General features: G+C 38.4%; 1 long non-coding RNA gene across 1 annotated transcript in view; it reads left to right on the forward strand.

Annotated features, from left to right (window-relative positions):
* The window catches only part of LOC138648783 (uncharacterized), a 183,467-nt gene that overhangs the window by 7,813 nt on the left and 153,999 nt on the right, over nt 1-21,655 (forward strand). Inside the window, exons 2-3 of the long non-coding RNA XR_011315189.1 lie at nt 1,010-1,128; nt 2,757-2,814. This is a non-coding gene — a long non-coding RNA (uncharacterized lncRNA). The remainder of the gene's footprint in view (nt 1-1,009; nt 1,129-2,756; nt 2,815-21,655) is intronic.

Raw genomic sequence — 21,655 nt, forward strand, 5'->3', positions numbered from 1 at the left:
TGAGATGGGGGAAAGATGATGAATTCTGTTTTGTCCATGTTCAGTTGTAGAAAGCGAGCAGAAAAGAAGGCTGAAATGTCAGACAGACAGTGCGGGATTTTGGTAAGTAAGGAGGTGAGGTCAGGTCCGGAGAGGTAGATATAAATAAAACCTGGAGATATCTATAGATATAGCTGGATAATGAGATAAAATAGAAGAAGACTAGAGCAGCAGCGCAGCAGAGGAGCGGCCTCCTAGGGATATACCAGGCGGCACATAGCGCTATATGGTGTGCTGCCTTGGATAATTACATAGCTGGGGGATGTTAGATGGCAGCTTATACATCAGGGGTCTATTATCCGGACACTTTTCCTGGTACTGTAGATATTCCCATCATTTACTGCATGTAAACAGTGAGACAAAGAGGAAGAGTCTCCTTATGATGGTGTAAGACTCCTTCCGTGTCCTGAGAACCAGAGACGATGTACCGGTATATGGGCCCGCTGATATGGCCATGTGTCAGGGGCTGCAGTCATGTTACTGAGATGGGTCCATGTAATCATTGTGGGTTGTTAGAGATTGGTAAAATCTCTGGACAGGAAGGGTTAATGGCATCAAGATTTTCTTGCGTCTCTTTCAGCAGAAATGATTTGAGGGTTTAAACAAGGTGATAACTTTTCCTTAATCTAATCGCTCATCTGTTGTACGTGCTGGAAAAAGTCCGATCCTTGGAGGTAATTTTAATGTTAATGGAGTGTAGCTGCAGTGTAAAGCATGGGGGATTTATAGGGCTGAGCCTGCACCTCTGTAGAAACAGGTGGTGTATTTCAGTCTACTGAAGCCTTTTTATGTAGTTGTAATTCTTTCTTCTATGGACTTTTTAAACAGGGGGGAAAATTAAAAATAAAAGCACCATATTGATAAGCAGAGAACATTAGGACATGAGCCGCGGCTTTGTGATATCATCTCGTACTTGCCTGGACCTGCTACAAAGTGTCTCACGTCTGCTTGTGAAATCTTTGTTCTGCAGACACCTGCACGGGCCGAGACGTCGCTGTCATGAGACTACTGATGAAATGCTGGCGACACAACGACTACAAAGCGAGGACTATGAAAGAGCGAGGCAGGCGGCATCGGGGGTGTAAAGAGGTAAGATAGCACAAGGTGCCACAGAAGTCGTAGATTACGAGCTGCACTAAAGAGGTGCAAAATAAAAAGAAGCACAGAAAGTATCTGTATGACATCTGCCGGACTCTGCGGCAAAATGATACCGCTACAACATCTGCTGTCACTAATGAGCGGGTGCAAAAGTCCACCAGGGTCATCGGTCACATCGCCTATTGTGATCCTTGTATGCTGAATTATCAGCTGTGTTCTTGTTAGTATAATCCAGCCTCTGATGATAAGGAGCCTGCTGAAAACTCTTCCTGAAAAACAAGAAGTATAAGTGTTTAAAAAAAAAAGACTTAGGGGGTCATTGTGAAAATGGCAAGATGAGTAATTTTGACTTTTAATAATATATATATAGATTTTTCTTAAATGCTTGTAAGACCAAACAAAGAATAGGTAATTTTCTGATGACAAATTCATTTTAGGAAATATGGGACAGATGGAAAAGGGTTATGACTGCAGGATCGGATGATATGATCACGAGTAATCACCAGTTACTGAGCACTCGCTATACGTTCCCTGCTTCTGATATATTGCTGTGTTATGATCTGGTGGCCTAGGAGCAGCATGAGACGGACTCTGGAGAAGGTGGTCCCTGTACTGATCGCAAACCCTGAACCTAGTAGCGCAACTAGAAGTAGCCGTGGGGGGTACCTAACACTCCCTAGACCCCTCGACACAGCCTAAGAACTAACTTCCCCTAAAGACAGAAACAGGAAACCTATCTTGCCTCAGAGAAAATCCCCAAAGGATAGATAGCCCCCCACAAATATTGACTGTGAGAGGAGAGGGAAATAACATATGCAGACATGAAATCAGAATTTAGCATAGGAGGCCATACTAGCTAAAAAGAAAGAATAGAACAGAGTACTATGCGGTCAGTATAAAAACGCTAGAAAATATCCACCACAGAAAATACAACATACCACATCTGTCTAAAGACATGGAGGGTATATCTGCATCTCCAGAGACACAGCTAGGCTGAAAAAAATCCTTCACAGACAAAGCTGGACAAAACAAAACATGAAAATGCACAGAACTATATGGTCCACAGCAGGTGGACAGCAAAAGCAAGGCCAGAACTTATCTTTGAAGAAATGAACAGCAGACCAGGAGAGACCAGGTATGGATGAGAATCCTCCAAAAACAATGGACAACTGGCACTGACTAAAGGATAAAGCAGGACTTAAATAGCCCAGCCCAGATTGCAAAAAATGGATACACCTGATAAATGCTGCGATCCAACTACAGCAGCACTACCACTCATAACCACCGGAGGGAGCCCAAGAGCAGAATTCACAACACTGCTGCTTCTCACAAAATTAGAAACTCATCAAAAAGTTACTGTAGTTTATTTAAGTTCTTCAATACAAAGAGTGAAACTCATATATTCTATAGAGTCATTACAGACAGAGTGATCTATGTCACGTTTTATTTCTAAAAAAAAAAAAAATATTTACTATTACTACTACGTTTTATTTCTAGTAATGTTGATGATTATGGCTTACAGCCAATAAAAATCCAAAAGTCATTATCTCAGTAAATTAGAATAATTAACAACGAAAAAACCTGCAAAATGTTTACAACGGTCCATTATTCTGTTTCAGTAGCTCCACAATCATGGGGAAGACTCCTGACTTGACAGATGTCCAGAAGGCAGGGAAGGTAAGCCAACCTAATTTTGTGAAAAGTACCTGTATATTTAAAGAAAAAAAAATATATAAAGCCTGTTTAATTGGAGAATTAATTGTATTAATATAATGTACAAGATATTGAGTTATTACTTCTATCAAACACTCCCCAACTCAAAAAAACCATCTGTTCACTAATGCTGTATTTATAAGGGCGGGAGGATACTGTTTTTCTAAGGGACATCACTGCACTCCATTAATCTGCTCCGTACACAGTGTATTAATCTGTTTGACATGTACTGATCCTCCTGAATTAATTAGTTATTATTAAGTGTTAATGAAGTGTGAGATCTCTTCATGGATTACAGTTGATCTGATGGGCAAGGGAGGGGGGAACTACACTTTTTCAATTATACATAAATTGCCCAAAAGGGCTTGGTCATATGAAATAAATGTTTAGTTTTTTTGTTTGTTATATATTTTTTTATTATTATCATTATTAAGGACTTTATTACCGCCAGGAATTACTATGAATTTCCAAATTTCCACTTGTCAAAAAAACATACTGATGCGTAAATTTGGAATTTAGATTGTAAGCCCTAATGGGACATGGAACGATGAGCGTGATGACATATGATATGATATTGATATATTAATTTAAAAAATGTGTTGAAGCTAATTGGGCAGAGAACAGAAATGGGAAAATTTGAAATGATGAGAATAAATGTTTACAAATGTATTTTTAGGGCTTTTTTTTTGTAAGAAAAAATGTCATCATTCCGAGCGTTTTTCCCTGGTAAATAGCTAATCAACAATGAAGGTTCTGAGCAGAGCCTCCAACACAGATGTGAACACAGCCTAAACCTAAACATTTCTGGGCTAAACATATATCTATCCTAAAGTGGATGTCAGAAACGAGAACCAGGGAATGGCGCTGTCTTTGCCACCGAGAGAAATCAAGGTGCAGGAAATTCAGGTTGCTTGTAGATAAAAATTTTATTCAAACTGATATAAAACAAAAACTATATATACAACGCGTTTCGGCTGTTTGCAGCCTGCTTTAGGTGTATGGAGAAAATGAATTTGACCCTTCTTAGGCTACTTTCACACTAGCGTCGGGCTCGGCCCGTCGCACTGCGTCGGGCCGAGGTTACCGACGCTAGCGTTGTTTGCGCCGCACAACGGGTGCAGCGGATGCAGATTTTCATCGCATCCGCTGCCCCATTGTGAGGTGCGGGGAGGTGGGGGAGGAGTACCGGCCGCGCATGCGCGGTCGGAAAAAGCGGTCCGTCGGCAGCAAAAAACGTTACATGTAGCGTTTTTTGCTCCCGACGGTCCGCCACAACACGGCGCAACCGTCGCACGATGGTTGCGACGTGTGGCAATGCGTCGCTAATGTTAATCTATGGGGCAAAAACGCATCCTGCAAACAACTTTGTAGGATGCGTTTTTTCCCATAAACGACGCATTGCGACGTATTGCAGTTAACGCTAGTGTGAAAGTAGCCTTATCTAGCCCTTTCTCAGTATGAGGCGATACAAAAGAGTATCCCCTCCACACTGGGAAAGCAACCCCAGAACATAACAGAGCCTCCTCTATGTTTCACAGTAGGGACAGTGTTTGTTTCTTGATATGCTTCTTTCTTCTGTCTGTGAGCATAGAGCTGATGTACTTTGCCAAGAAGTTCCATTTGTTTCATCTGTCCATAGGACATTCTCCCAGAAGCTTCGTGGCTTGTCAACATGTAGTTTGGCAAATTCCAGTCTGTTTTTTTAATGATTTTTTTTCAACAATGGAGTCCTCCTTGGTCGTCTCCCATGAAGTCCACTTTGGCTCATACAACGTTGGATGGTGCGATCTGACACTGATGTTCCTTGAGCTTGAAGTTCACCTTTAATCTGTTTAGAAGTTTTTCTGGCTCTTTTGTTACCATTCGTATTATCCGTCTCTTTGATTTGTCATCAATGTTCCTCCTGCGGCTGCGTCCAGGGAGGTCGGCTACAGTCCGGTGGATCCTACATTTCTGAATAATATGTGCAGCTGTAGTCGCAGGAACATCACGCTGCTTGGAGATGGACTTATAACTTTTACTTCTAACATGTTTGTCTATAATTTTCTTTCTAATCTCCCGAGACAACTCCTTCCCTCGCTTCCTCTGGTCCATGTTGAGTGTGATACTCACCATGTCACCACACAGCACAGTGAGGATCTGTAGCCCTATATACCGGCCACTCGCCGATTCCAGGATTGTAGACCCCTGTGATGCTAGTTAGTGGACACACCGCGATTTAACATGTCCCTTTAGTCACATTATTTTCAGGGGACCCATCATTTCTGTCCAGGCCGATTTCATGAGTTTTATTTTTTTTTTTAAATATGTGGAAGCATGATTGAAAAGCAATGTCTGACTTTCAATTGTTCATTTTCATAGATCTTTTATTTGTCAGATTCAAGTTATTTCTGTGGCCATTGTGGGTTTTTCTGTCATTAAACGAAGGCTACCAACAATTTTGACCACGTGTGTGTATGGCCGGCTGATCTCCTCGGTATCTTGTCTATTATTGTCATATTAAAAATGGAGATTAAAGTCCGAGATCTAAAGGTACCTTCAGACATAACGATATCGTTAATAAAATCGTTATGTGTGACAGCGACCAATGATCAGGCCCCTGCTGGGAGATCGTTGGTCGCTGAACAAAGTCCAGAACTTTATTTCGTCGCTGGACTCCCTGCTGACATCTCTGGATCGGTGTGTGTGACACCGATCCAGCGATGTCTTCACTGGTAACCAGGGCAGGGCCGCGCTTAGTAACCCGATGTTTACCCTGGTTACCATCCTAAAAGTTAAAAAAACAAACGCTACATACTTACCTACAGCTGTCTGTCCCCAGCGCTGTGCTCTGCACTCCTCCTGTACTGGCTGTGAGCGTCGGTCAGCCGGAAAGCAGAGCGGTGACGTCACCGCTCTGCTTTCCGGCCGCTGTGCTCACAGCCAGTACAGGAGGAGTGCAGAGAAGCACAGCGTCGGGGACAGACAGCGGTAGGTAAGTATGTAGCGTTTGTTTTTTTAACTTTTAGGATGGTAACCAGGGTAAACATCGGGTTACTAAGCGCGGCCCTGCGCTTAGTTACCCGATGTTTACCCTGGTTACCGGCATCGTTGGTCGCTGGAGAGCGGTCTGTGTGACAGCTCTCCAGTGACCAAACAGCGACGCTGCAGCGATCCGGATCGTTGTCGGTATCGCTGCAGCGTCACTTAATGTGAAGGGGCCTTTAGGCTGTGTCCTTGGTCCTAGTCCCCGGGTTGTTGTATTCGGTTCTCAGGAAGTTCGGGCTATTCATTTGTAAAATTAGTGTATTCCCCGTAATTGAATTATTGACAATGGCTGAAACAAATAGGAGCAAATAGCGGTCACAGTGAGGGGTCTTCCCATGATGTGATTTGTTTCTGGCTCTTTAGTACAGTCATAGCAGACTTACAGTAAGTAGTGAGCAAACAGGCCGTCCCCCCTGCCGTCAGACATCAAGAGCCCCATTAGGAAAAGCCGCCCTGTATCTCACAATGGATTGTTTTCCCACACTGCTAAAGGCCATTATGGAGCTGTCACCTGAAGGATCATCTGGTCAATAACCAACCCCTCCATCCATGAGCACAGGAGATGATCAGACCCCAGAGACCTCTGATGACACTTATCTCTCAGGGGAACCACAACCTTCACCCTTTCTGGCCTATGACTTTCTGGCGAGGGTCTTTCATAAAGTGGGTTATTTTCACAATTCCTCTATGGGTTATCAGCAAGATATTGATCGTCAGGGGTCTGACCATTGAGAGCTCCTCCTGGCATGTATGGGGGCTTCCAAGTCTCCCTGATAGGTGATGTCAGAAAGAAGAAGGATCGGGCTTGTTGAGTTTCAGCACCCAATCCTTCTATTTACAGGGGAGAAAAGCCCCTGTTAGCGGTGTACATGCACGCTCGGGTGAACTGAGCATGAGTATTGGTCGTGAGGTCAACAGTCGGGTTTGGGCACCTTTACTCCATAACTACTTTTCCCTGGTCCTCCTAGGTGAGATGAACACAGCAGAAGGGGCGCATTGCCAATGTTTGTGTCCTCATAAATGGGATAAATAGCTGAGCCCTCGCGCTCATTCTTGGATTGATGGCGTTTCCAGCGATGACGCGATCAGTTCTGCGTTGGTGACCTCCCCGTAGAGTCTCATCAAAAGCAAAAAAACACACCGAGCCTTTACACTATAAAAACATAGATCTCCTAAGGAAATTCCGACTGCGGTAATATTCACACTTTTTATGTTGTTTTTGGATACTTTTGTTGAGGTGTTATATGGCTATATGGCTACAGTATATGGCTCCATTTTGGATTTTCCGTGTTGGTGTTATGATAATATAACTTCAGCATGTTTTTCTTTTTGCGCACTATATGTTGGCATTATTTCAATGCATATATGTTATTGAGCTCTTGTTATTTTTGCTCTCTTTTCTGCGGTATTATGTGACGTGCCTCTCTACTACACTATTTTGGACTCTGCATGATGGTATTATGGCAGTATTATTATTTTTTTCAAATCATCTGTGTCATCTGTCAGTATTGTATCACTAAACATGGCTGTTTAATATGCAAATTGCCTCTTGATTTGGCTAGGTGAGAGGCTCTGAGGTCTATGGGGTAAGGTTTCTCCTTGTGGAGAGTGACGTACCAGCTCTGGGTGGCCACGGTAAGGAGACTTATTCGCCGTGCAATGCTCCTCTGGGAAATTTAATATGCAAATTGCCTCTTCGGAGAAAAAGAGAACTTGAACTCTATAGCGCCACCTGTTGGAAGTAGCGATCCTACACGTCACGATCAACCCTTTGAGTCTTGCAATATGACTCAGCTGATTATTGGCTATTGATCAGATTTCTGAAGGCGGATGACGATCGCAGACGCTATGCCATCGATGTAAATGGGAAGTGCATATCACATTTATGGGACGCTGTATTATGGTATTATGTATATGTGTTTTATATGTTATTTTCGCATGCTTTATTGTGGTGTTACATGGTGTGTCTATTTTCGATTTTGCATGATGGTGGTAGAAAAGTATTTTTCGAGTATTACATGTTTTTTTATTTATTGCAGTATTTTTGAGTACTCTTGTTCTCTATGGAAGTATTATTTGAGTATATGGTACTCTATGGCAGTATTATATGGTTCTCTATGACAGTACTGTTTGACTATATGCTACTCTATGGTAGTTTTGGATACTCTGGTTTTCTATGTAGTATTGTTTGAGTATTATATGATTCTCTATGACAGTCTTGTTTGACTATATGGTTCTCTATGGCAGTATTATATGGTTCTCTATGGCAGTATTATATGGTTCTCTATGACAGTATTATATGGTTCTCTATGGCAGTATTATACGGTTCTCTATGACAGTATTATATGATTCTCTATGACAGTATTATATGGTTCTCTATGACAGTATTATATGATTCTCTATGACAGTCTTGTTTGACTATATGGTTCTCTATGGCAGTATTATATGGTCTCTATGGGAGTATTATATGGTTCTCTATGGCAGTATTATATGGTTCTCTATGGGAGTATTATATGGTTCTCTATGGCAGTATTATATGGTTCTCTGTGGGAGTAGTATATGGTCTCTATGGGAGTATTATATGGTTCTCTGTGGCAATATTATATGGTTCTCTATGGCAGTATTATACGGTTCTCTATGGCAGTATTATATGGTTCTCTGTGGCAGTATTATATGGTTCTCTGTGGGAGTATTATATGGTTCTCTGTGGCAGTATTATATGGTTCTCTGTGGGAGTATTATATGGTTCTCTATGGGAGTATTATATGGTTCTCTATGGCAGTATTATATGGTTCTCTATGGCGGTATTATATGGTTCTCTATAGGAGTATTACATGGTTCTCTATGGCGGTATTTTATGGTTCTCTATAGGAGTATTATATGGTTCTCTATAGGAGTATTATATGGTTCTCTATGGCAGTATTATATGGTTCTCTATGGGAGTATTATATGGTTCTCTGTGGGAGTATTATATGGTTCTCTATGGGAGTATTATATGGTTCTCTATGGCAGTATTATATGGTTCTCTATGGCGGTATTATATGGTTCTCTATAGGAGTATTACATGGTTCTCTATGGCAGTATTTTATGGTTCTCTATGGCAGTATTATATGGTTCTCTATAGGAGTATTATATGGTTCTCTATAGGAGTATTATATGGTTCTCTATGGCAGTATTTTATGGTTCTCTATGACAGTATTATATGGTTCTCTATTGGAGTATTATATGGTTCTCTATAGGAGTATTATATGGTTCTCTATGGCGGTATTATATGGTTCTCTATAGGAGTATTACATGATTCTCTATGGCAGTATTATATGGTTCTTTGTGGGAGTATTATGTGATTCTCTATGGGAGTATTATGTTGTTCTCCATTTATGGCAGTATTATATGGTTCTCTATAGGAGTATTATATGGTTCTCTATAGGAGTATTATATGGTTCTCTATGGCAGTATTATATGGTTCTCTATGGCAGTATTATAAGGTTCTCTATGGCAGTATTATATGGTTCTCTATGGCAGTATTATATGGTTCTCTATGGGAGTATTATATGGTTCTCTATGGCAGTATTATATGGTTCTCTATGGCAGTATTATATGGTCTCTATGGGAGTATTATATGGTTCTCTATGGGAGTATTATATGGTTCTCTATGGCAGTATTATATGGTTCTCTGACAGTCTTGTTTGACTATATGGTTCTGTATGGCAGTATTATACGGTTCTCTATGGCAGTATTATATGTTTCTCTATGTCAGTATTATATGGTTCTCTATGGCAGTATTATATGGTTCTCTATGGCAGTATTATATGGTTCTCTATGGCAGTATTATATGGTCTCTATGGGAGTATTATATGGTTCTCTATGGCAGTATTATATGGTTCTCTATGGCAGTATTATATGGTTCTCTATGGCAGTATTATATGGTCTCTATGGGAGTAATATATGGTTCTCTATGGCAGTATTATATGGTTCTCTATGGCAGTATCATATGGTTCTCTATGGGAGTATTATATGGTTCTCTATGGGAGTATTATATGGTTCTCTATGGCAGTATTATATGGTTCTCTATGGGAGTATTATATGGTTCTCTATGGCAGTATCATATGGTTCTCTATGGCAGTATCATATGGTTCTCTATGGGAGTATTATATGGTTCTCTATGGGAGTATTATATGGTTCTCTATTTCAGTATTATATGGTTCTCTCTGTGGGAGTAGTATATGGTCTCTATGGGAGTATTATATGGTTCTCTATGGCAGTATTATATGGTTCTCTGTGGGAGTATTATATGGTTCTCTATGGCAGTATTATATGGTTCTCTATGGGAGTCTTATATGGTTCTCTATGGCAGTATTATAAGGTTCTCTATGGGAGTATTATATGGTTCTCTATGGCAGTATTATATGGTTCTCTATAGGAGTATTACATGGTTCTCTATGGCAGTATTTTATGGTTCTCTATGGCAGTATTATATGGTTCTCTATAGGAGTATTATATGGTTCTCTATGGGAGTATTATATGGTTCTCTATGGCAGTATTATATGGTTCTCTATGGCAGTATTATATGGTTCTCTATGGCAGTATTATATGGTCTCTATGGGAGTATTATATGGTTCTCTATGGCAGTATTAAATGGTTCTCTATGGCAATATCATATAGTTCTCTATGGGAGTATTATATGGTTCTCTATGGGAGTATTATATGGTTCTCTGTGGCAGTATTATATGGTTCTCTGTGGGAGTATTATAAGGTTCTCTATGGGAGTATTATATGGTTCTCTATGGCAGTATTATATGGTTCTCTATGGCAGTATTATATGGTTCTCTATAGGAGTATTATATGGTTCTCTATAGGAGTATTATATGGTTCTCTATGGGAGTATTATATGGTTCTCTATAGGAGTATTATATGGTTCTCTATGGCAGTATTATATGGTTCTCTATGGCAGTATTATAAGGTTCTCTATGGCAGTATTATATGGTTCTCTATGGCAGTATTATATGGTTCTCTATGGCAGTATTGTATGGTTCTCTATGGCAGTATTGTATGGTTCTCTATGGCAGTATTATATGGTTCTTTGTGGGAGTATTATATGGTTCTCTATGGCAGTATTATACGGTTCTCTATGGCAGTATTATACGGTTCTCTATGGCAGTATTATATGGTTCTTTATGGCAGTATTATATGGTTCTTTGTGGGAGTATTATATGGTTCTCTATGGCAGTATTATACGGTTCTCTATGGCAGTATTATATGGTTCTCTATGGGAGTATTATATGGTTCTCTATGGCAGTATTATATGGTTCTCTATGGCAGTATTATATGATTCTCTATGGCAGTATTATATGGTTCTTTGTGGGAGTATTATGTGATTCTCTATGGGAGTATTATGTTGTTCTCCATTTATGGCAGTATTATATGGTTCTCTATAGGAGTATTATATGGTTCTCTATAGGAGTATTATATGGTTCTCTATGGCAGTATTATATGGTTCTCTATGGCAGTATTATAAGGTTCTCTATGGCAGTATTATATGGTTCTCTATGGCAGTATTATATGGTTCTCTATGGGAGTATTATATAGTTCTCTATGGCAGTATTATATGGTTCTCTATGGCAGTATTATATGGTCTCTATGGGAGTATTATATGGTTCTCTATGGGAGTATTATATGGTTCTCTATGGCAGTATTATATGGTTCTCTATGACAGTCTTGTTTGACTATATGGTTCTGTATGGCAGTATTATACGGTTCTCTATGGCAGTATTATATGTTTCTCTATGGCAGTATTATATGGTTCTCTATGGCAGTATTATATGGTTCTCTATGGCAGTATTATATGGTTCTCTATGGCAGTATTATATGGTCTCTATGGGAGTATTATATGGTTCTCTATGGCAGTATTATATGGTTCTCTATGGCAGTATTATATGGTTCTCTATGGCAGTATTATATGGTCTCTATGGGAGTAATATATGGTTCTCTATGGCAGTATTATATGGTTCTCTATGGCAGTATCATATGGTTCTCTATGGGTGTATTATATGGTTCTCTATGGGAGTATTATATGGTTCTCTATGGCAGTATTATATGGTTCTCTATGGGAGTATTATATGGTTCTCTATGGCAGTATCATATGGTTCTCTATGGGAGTATTATATGGTTCTCTATGGGAGTATTATATGGTTCTCTATTTCAGTATTATATGGTTCTCTCTGTGGGAGTAGTATATGGTCTCTATGGGAGTATTATATGGTTCTCTATGGCAGTATTATATGGTTCTCTGTGGGAGTAGTATATGGTCTCTATGGGAGTATTATATGGTTCTCTGTGGCAATATTATATGGTTCTCTATGGCAGTATTATACGGTTCTCTATGGCAGTATTATATGGTTCTCTGTGGCAGTATTATATGGTTCTCTGTGGGAGTATTATATGGTTCTCTGTGGCAGTATTATATGGTTCTCTGTGGGAGTATTATATGGTTCTCTATGGGAGTATTATGTGGTTCTCTATGGCAGTATTATATGGTTCTCTATGGCGGTATTATATGGTTCTCTATAGGAGTATTACATGGTTCTCTATGGCGGTATTTTATGGTTCTCTATAGGAGTATTATATGGTTCTCTATAGGAGTATTATATGGTTCTCTATGGCAGTATTATATGGTTCTCTATGGGAGTATTATATGGTTCTCTGTGGGAGTATTATATGGTTCTCTATAGGAGTATTATATGGTTCTCTATGGCAGTATTATATGGTTCTCTATGGCGGTATTATATGGTTCTCTATAGGAGTATTACATGGTTCTCTATGGCAGTATTTTATGGTTCTCTATGGCAGTATTATATGGTTCTCTATAGGAGTATTATATGGTTCTCCATAGGAGTATTATATGGTTCTCTATGGCAGTATTTTATGGTTCTCTATGACAGTATTATATGGTTCTCTATTGGAGTATTATATGGTTCTCTATAGGAGTATTATATGGTTCTCTATGGCGGTATTATATGGTTCTCTATAGGAGTATTACATGATTCTCTATGGCAGTATTATATGGTTCTTTGTGGGAGTATTATGTGATTCTCTATGGGAGTATTATGTTGTTCTCCATTTATGGCAGTATTATATGGTTCTCTATAGGAGTATTATATGGTTCTCTATAGGAGTATTATATGGTTCTCTATGGCAGTATTATATGGTTCTCTATGGCAGTATTATAAGGTTCTCTATGGCAGTATTATATGGTTCTCTATGGCAGTATTATATGGTTCTCTATGGGAGTATTATATGGTTCTCTATGGCAGTATTATATGGTTCTCTATGGCAGTATTATATGGTCTCTATGGGAGTATTATATGGTTCTCTATGGGAGTATTATATGGTTCTCTATGGCAGTATTATATGGTTCTCTGACAGTCTTGTTTGACTATATGGTTCTGTATGGCAGTATTATACGGTTCTCTATGGCAGTATTATATGTTTCTCTATGTCAGTATTATATGGTTCTCTATGGCAGTATTATATGGTTCTCTATGGCAGTATTATATGGTTCTCTATGGCAGTATTATATGGTCTCTATGGGAGTATTATATGGTTCTCTATGGCAGTATTATATGGTTCTCTATGGCAGTATTATATGGTTCTCTATGGCAGTATTATATGGTCTCTATGGGAGTAATATATGGTTCTCTATGGCAGTATTATATGGTTCTCTATGGCAGTATCATATGGTTCTCTATGGGAGTATTATATGGTTCTCTATGGGAGTATTATATGTTTCTCTATGGCAGTATTATATGGTTCTCTATGGGAGTATTATATGGTTCTCTATGGCAGTATCATATGGTTCTCTATGGCAGTATCATATGGTTCTCTATGGGAGTATTATATGGTTCTCTATGGGAGTATTATATGGTTCTCTATTTCAGTATTATATGGTTCTCTCTGTGGGAGTAGTATATGGTCTCTATGGGAGTATTATATGGTTCTCTATGGCAGTATTATATGGTTCTCTGTGGGAGTAGTATATGGTCTCTATGGGAGTATTATATGGTTCTCTATGGCAGTATTATACGGTTCTCTATGGCAGTATTATATGGTTCTCTGTGGCAGTATTATATGGTTCTCTGTGGGAGTATTATATGGTTCTCTGTGGCAGTATTATATGGTTCTCTGTGGGAGTATTATATGGTTCTCTATGGGAGTATTATATGGTTCTCTATGGCAGTATTATATGGTTCTCTATGGCGGTATTATATGGTTCTCTATAGGAGTATTACATGGTTCTCTATGGCGGTATTTTATGGTTCTCTATGGCAGTATTATATGGTTCTCTATAGGAGTATTATATGGTTCTCTATAGGAGTATTATATGGTTCTCTATGGCAGTATTATATGGTTCTCTATGGGAGTATTATATGGTTCTCTGTGGGAGTATTATATGGTTCTCTATGGGAGTATTATATGGTTCTCTATGGCAGTATTATATGGTTCTCTATGGCGGTATTATATGGTTCTCTATAGGAGTATTACATGGTTCTCTATGGCAGTATTTTATGGTTCTCTATGGCAGTATTATATGGTTCTCTATAGGAGTATTATATGGTTCTCTATGGCAGTATTATATGGTTCTCTAAAGGAGTATTACATGGTTCTCTATGGCAGTATTTTATGGTTCTCTATGGCAGTATTATATGGTTCTCTATAGGAGTATTATATGGTTCTCTATAGGAGTATTATATGGTTCTCTATGGCAGTATTATATGGTTCTCTATGGGAGTATTATATGGTTCTCTATGGGAGTATTATATGGTTCTCTATGGCAGTATTATATGGTTCTCTATAGGAGTCTTACATGGTTCTCTATGGCAGTATTATATGGTTCTCTATAGGAGTATTATATGGTTCTCTATAGGAGTATTATATGGTTCTCTATGGCAGTATTTTATGGTTCTCTATGACAGTATTATATGGTTCTCTATAGGAGTATTATATGGTTCTCTATAGGAGTATTATATGGTTCTCTATGGCAGTATTATATGGTTCTCTATGCAGTATTATAAGATTCTCTATGGCAGTATTATATGGTTCTCTATGGCAGTATTATATGGTTCACTATGGGAGTATTATATGGTTCTCTATGGCAGTATTATATGGTTCTCTATGGGAGTATTATATGGTTCTCTATGGCAGTATTATATGGTTCTCTGTGGGAGTATTATATGGTTCTCTATGGCAGTATTATACAGTTCTCTATGGCAGTATTATACGGTTCTCTATGGGAGTATTATATGGTTCTCTATGGCAGTATTATATGGTTCTCTATGGGAGTATTATTTGGTTCTCTATGGCAGTATTATACGGTTCTCTATGGCAGTAGTATATGGTTCTCTATGGGAGTATTATGTGGTTTTCTATGGGATTATTATATGGTTCTCTATGGCAGTATTATATGGTTCTCTATTTCAGTATTATATGGTTCTCTATGGCAGTATTATATGGTTCTCTATGGCAGTATTGTATGGTTCTCTATGCCAGTATTATATGGTTCTTTGTGGGAGTATTATATGGTTCTCTATGGCAGTATTATACGGTTCTCTATGGCAGTATTATACGGTTCTCTATGGCAGTATTATATGGTTCTTTATGGCAGTATTATATCGTTCTTTGTGGGAGTATTATATGGTTCTCTATGGCAGTATTATATGGTTCTCTATGGGAGTATTATATGGTTCTCTATGGCAGTATTATATGATTCTCTATGGCAGTATTATATGGTTCTTTGTGGGAGTATTATATGGTTCTCTATGGCAGTATTATATGGTTCTCTATGGGAGTATTATATGGTTCTCTATGGCAGTATTATATGATTCTCTATGGCAGTATTATATGGTTCTTTGTGGGAGTATTATGTGATTCTCTATGGGAGTATTATGTTGTTCTCCATTTATGGCAGTATTATATGGTTCTCTATGGCAGTATTATATGGTTCTCTATGGCAGTATTATATGGTTCTCTATGGCAGTATTGTATGGTTCTCTATGGCAGTATTATATGGTTCTTTGTGGGAGTATTATATGGTTCTCTTTGGCAGTATTATATGGTTCTCTATGGGAGTCTTATATGGTTCTCTATGGCAGTATTATAAGGTTCTCTATGGGAATATTATATGGTTCTCTATGGCAGTATTATATGGTTCTCTATAGGAGTATTACATGGTTCTCTATGGCAGTATTATATGGTTCTCTATAGGAGTATTATATGGTTCTCTATAGGAGTATTATATGGTTCTCTATGGCAGTATTATAAGGTTCTCTATGGCAGTATTATATGGTTCTCTATGGCAGTATTATATGGTTCTCTATGGCAGTATTATATGATTCTCTATGACAGTATTATATGGTTCTTTGTGGGAGTATTATGTGATTCTCTATGGGAGTATTATGTTGTTCTCCATTTATGGCAGTATTATATGGTTCTCTATGGCAGTATTATATGGTTATCTGTGGGAGAATTATATGGTTATCTGTGGGAGTATTATATGGTTCTCTGTGGGAGTATTATATGGTTCTCTGTGGGAGTATTATATGGTTCTCTGTGGGAGTATTATATGGTTCTCTTTGGCAGTATTACAGTGGGGCAAAAAAGTATTTAGTCAGTCAGCAATAGTGCAAGTTCCACCACTTAAAAAGATGAGAGGCGTCTGTAATTTACATCATAGGTAGACCTCAACTATGGGAGACAAACTGAGAAAAAAAAATCCAGAAAATCACATTGTCTGTTTTTTTATCATTTTATTTGCATATTATGGTGGAAAATAAGTATTTGGTCAGAAACAAAATTTCATCTTAATACTTTGTAATATATCCTTTGTTGGCAATGACAGAGGTCAAACGTTTTCTGTAAGTCTTCACAAGGTTGCCACACACTGTTGTTGGTATGTTGGCCCATTCCTCCATGCAGATCTCCTCTAGAGCAGTGATGTTTTTGGCTTTTCGCTTGGCAACACGGATTTTCAACTCCCTCCAAAGGTTTTCTATAGGGTTGAGATCTGGAGACTGGCTAGGCCACTCCAGGACCTTGAAATGCTTCTTACGAAGCCACTCCTTCGTTGCCCTGGTGGTGTGCTTTGGATCATTGTCATGTTGAAAGACCCAGCCACGTTTCATCTTCAATGCCCTTGCTGATGGAAGGAGGTTTGCACTCAAAATCTCACGACACATGGCCCCATTCATTCTTTCATGTACCCGGATCAGTCGTCCTGGCCCCTTTGCAGAGAAACAGCCCCAAAGCATGATGTTTCCACCACCATGCTTTACAGTAGGTATGGTGTTTGATGGATGCAACTCAGTATTCTTTTTCCTCCAAACACGACAAGTTGTGTTTCTACCAAACAGTTCCAGTTTGGTTTCATCAGACCATAGGACATTCTCCCAAAACTCCTCTGGATCATCCAAATGCTCTCTAGCAAACTTCAGACGGGCCCGGACATGTACTGGCTTAAGCAGTGGGACACGTCTGGCACTGCAGGATCTGAGTCCATGGTGGCGTAGTGTGTTACTTATGGTAGGCCTTGTTACATTGGTCCCAGCTCTCTGCAGTTCATTCACTAGGTCCCCCCGCGTGGTTCTGGGATTTTTGCTCACCGTTCTTGTGATCATTCTGACCCCACGGGGTGGGATTTTGCGTGGAGCCCCAGATCGAGGGAGATTATCAGTGGTCTTGTATGTCTTCCATTTTCTATTATTGCTCCCACTGTTGATTTCTTCACTCCAAGCTGGTTGGCTATTGCAGATTCAGTCTTCCCAGCCTGGTGCAGGGCTACAATTTTGTTTCTGGTGTCCTTTGACAGCTCTTTGGTCTTCACCATAGTGGAGTTTGGAGTCAGACTGTTTGAGGGTGTGCACAGGTGTCTTTTTATACTGATAACAAGTTTAAACAGGTGCCATTACTACAGGTAATGAGTGGAGGAAAGAGGAGACTCTTAAAGAAGAAGTTACAGGTCTGTGAGAGCCAGAAATCTTGATTGTTTGTTTCTGACCAAATACTTATTTTCCACCATAATATGCAAATAAAATGATAAAAAAACAGACAATGTGATTTTCTGGATTTTTTTTTCTCAGTTTGTCTCCCATAGTTGAGGTCTACCTATGATGTAAATTACAGACGCCTCTCATCTTTTTAAGTGGTGGAACTTGCACTATTGCTGACTGACTAAATACTTTTTTGTCCCACTGTATATGGTTCTCTATGTGAGTCTTATATGGTTCTCTATGGCAGTATTATATGGTTCTCTATGGCAGTATTATATGGTTCTCTATAGGAGTATTACATGGTTCTCTATGGCAGTATTATATGGTTCTCTATAGGAGTATTATATGGTTCTCTATGGGAGTATTATATGGTTCTCTATGGCAGTATTATACGGTTCTCTATGGCAGTATTATATGGTTCTCTATGGGAGTATTATATGGTTTTCTATGGGATTATTATATGGTTCTCTATGGCAGTATTATATGGTTCTCTATGGCAGTATTATAAGGTTCTCTATGGCAGTATTATATGGTTCTCTATGGCAGTATTATATGGTTCTCTATGGGAGTATTATATGGTTCTCTATGGCAGTATTATATGGTTCTCTATGGGAGTATTATATGGTTCTCTATGGCAGTATTATATGGTTCTCTGTGGGAGTATTATATGGTTCTCTATGGCAGTATTATACGGTTCTCTATGGCAGTATTATATGGTTCTCTATGGGAGTATTATATGGTTCTCTATGGCAGTATTATATGGTTCTCTATGGGAGTATTATATGGTTCTCTATGGCAGTATTATACGGTTCTCTATGGCAGTATTATATGGTTCTCTATGGGAGTATTATATGGTTTTCTATGGGATTATTATATGGTTCTCTATGGCAGTATTATATGGTTCTCTATTTCAGTATTATATGGTTCTCTATGGCAGTATTATATGGTTCTCTATGGCAGTATTGTATGGTTCTCTATGGCAGTATTATATGGTTCTTTGTGGGAGTATTATATGGTTCTCTATGGCAGTATTATACGGTTCTCTATGGCAGTATTATACGGTTCTCTATGGCAGTATTATATGGTTCTTTATGGCAGTATTATATGGTTCTCTATGGGAGTATTATATGGTTCTCTATGGCAGTATTATATGGTTCTTTGTGCGAGTATTATATGGTTCTCTATGGCAGTATTATACGGTTCTCTATGGCAGTATTATACGGTTCTCTATGGCAGTATTATATGGTTCTTTATGGCAGTATTATATGGTTCTCTATGGGAGTATTATATGGTTCTCTATGGCAGTATTATATGGTTCTCTATGGCAGTATTATATGATTCTCTATGGCAGTATTATATGGTTCTTTGTGGGAGTATTATGTGATTCTCTATGGGAGTATTATGTTGTTCTCCATTTATGGCAGTATTATATGGTTCTCTATAGGAGTATTATATGGTTCTCTATAGGAGTATTATATGGTTCTCTATGGCAGTATTATATGGTTCTCTATGGCAGTATTATAAGGTTCTCTATGGCAGTATTATATGGTTCTCTATGGCAGTATTATATGGTTCTCTATGGCAGTATTATATGGTTCTCTATGGCAGTATTATATGGTTCTCTATGGCAGTATTATATGGTCTCTATGGGAGTATTATATGGTTCTCTATGGCAGTATTATATGGTTCTCTATGGCAGTATTATATGGTTCTCTATGGCAGTATTATATGGTCTCTATGGGAGTATTATATGGTTCTCTATGGCAGTATTATATGGTTCTCTATGGCAGTATCATATGGTTCTCTATGGGAGTATTATATGGTTCTCTATGGGAGTATTATATGGTTCTCTATGGCAGTATTATATGGTTCTCTATGGCAGTATCATATGGTTCTCTATGGGAGTATTATATGGTTCTCTATGGGAGTATTATATGGTTCTCTATTTCAGTATTATATGGTTCTCTATGGCAGTATTAATGGTTCTTTGTGGGAGTGTTATGTGATTCTCTATGGGAGTATTATGTTGTTCTCCATTTATGGCAGTATTATATGCTTCTCTATGGCAGTATTATATGGTTCTTTGTGGGAGTATTATATGGTTCTCTATGGCAGTATTATACGGTTTTCTATGGCAGTAATATATGGTTCTCTATGGGAGTATTATATGGTTCTCTGGCAGTATTATATGGTTCTCTATGGCAATATTATATGGTTCTCTATAGGAGTATTATATGGTTCTCTATAGGAGTATTATATGGTTCTCTATGGCAGTTTTATATTGTTCTCTATGGCAGTATTATAAGGTTCTCTATGGCAGTATTATATGGTTCTCTATGGCAGTATTATATGGTTCTCTATGGGAGTATTATATGGTTCTCTATGGCAGTATTATATGGTTCTTTATGGCAGTATTATATCGTTCTTTGTGGGAGTATTATATGGTTCTCTATGGCAGTATTATACGGTTCTCTATGGCAGTATTATACGGTTCTCTATGGCAGTATTATATGGTTCTCTATGGGATTATTATATGGTTCTCTATGACAGTATTATATGGTTCTCTATGGCAGTATTATATGATTCTCTATGGCAGTATTATATGGTTCTTTGTGGGAGTATTATGTGATTCTCTATGGGAGTATTATGTTGTTCTCCATTTATGGCAGTATTATATGGTTCTCTATGGCAGTATTATATGGTTCTCTATGGCGGTATTATATGGTTATCTGTGGGAGTATTATATGGTTCTCTACGGGAGTATTATATGGTTCTCTGTGGGAGTATTATATGGTTCTCTGTGGGAGTATTATATGGTTCTCTTTGGCAGTATTATATGGTTCTCTATGGGAGTCTTATATGGTTCTCTATGGCAGTATTATAAGGTTCTCTATGGGAGTATTGTATGGTTCTCTATGGCAGTATTATATGGTTCTCTATAGGAGTATTACATGGTTCTCTATGGCAGTATTTTATGGTTCTCTATGGCAGTATTATATGGTTCTCTATAGGAGTATTATATGGTTCTCTATAGGAGTATTATATGGTTCTCTATAGCAGTATTATATGGTTCTCTATGGCAGTATTATAAGGTTCTCTATGGCAGTATTATATGGTTCGCTATGGCAGTATTATATGGTTCTCTATGGGAGTATTATATGGTTCTCTATGGCAGTATTATATGGTTCTCTATGGGAGTATTATATGGTTCTCTATGGCAGTATTATATGGTTCTCTGTGGGAGTATTATATGGTTCTCTATGGCAGTATTATACTGTTCTCTATGGCAGTATTATATGGTTCTCTATGGGAGTATTATATGGTTCTCTATGGCAGTATTATATGGTTCTCTATGGGAGTATTATATGGTTCTCTATGGCAGTATTATACGGTTCTCTATGGCAGTATTATATGGTTCTCTATGGGAGTATTATATGGTTTTCTATGGGATTATTATATGGTTGTCTATGGCAGTATTATATGGTTCTCTATTTCAGTATTATATGGTTCTCTATGGCAGTATTATATGGTTCTCTATGGCAGTATTGTATGGTTCTCTATGGCAGTATTATATGGTTCTTTGTGGGAGTATTATATAATTCTCTATGGCAGTATTATACGGTTCTCTATGGCAGTACTATACGGTTCTCTATGGCAGTATTATATGGTTCTTTATGTCAGTATTATATGGTTCTTTGTGGGAGTATTATATGGTACTCTATGGCAGTATTATACGGTTC

This window comes from Ranitomeya imitator, chromosome 9, assembly GCF_032444005.1.
Source record: "Ranitomeya imitator isolate aRanImi1 chromosome 9, aRanImi1.pri, whole genome shotgun sequence".
In the NCBI taxonomy this organism is placed as follows: domain Eukaryota; kingdom Metazoa; phylum Chordata; class Amphibia; order Anura; family Dendrobatidae; genus Ranitomeya; species Ranitomeya imitator.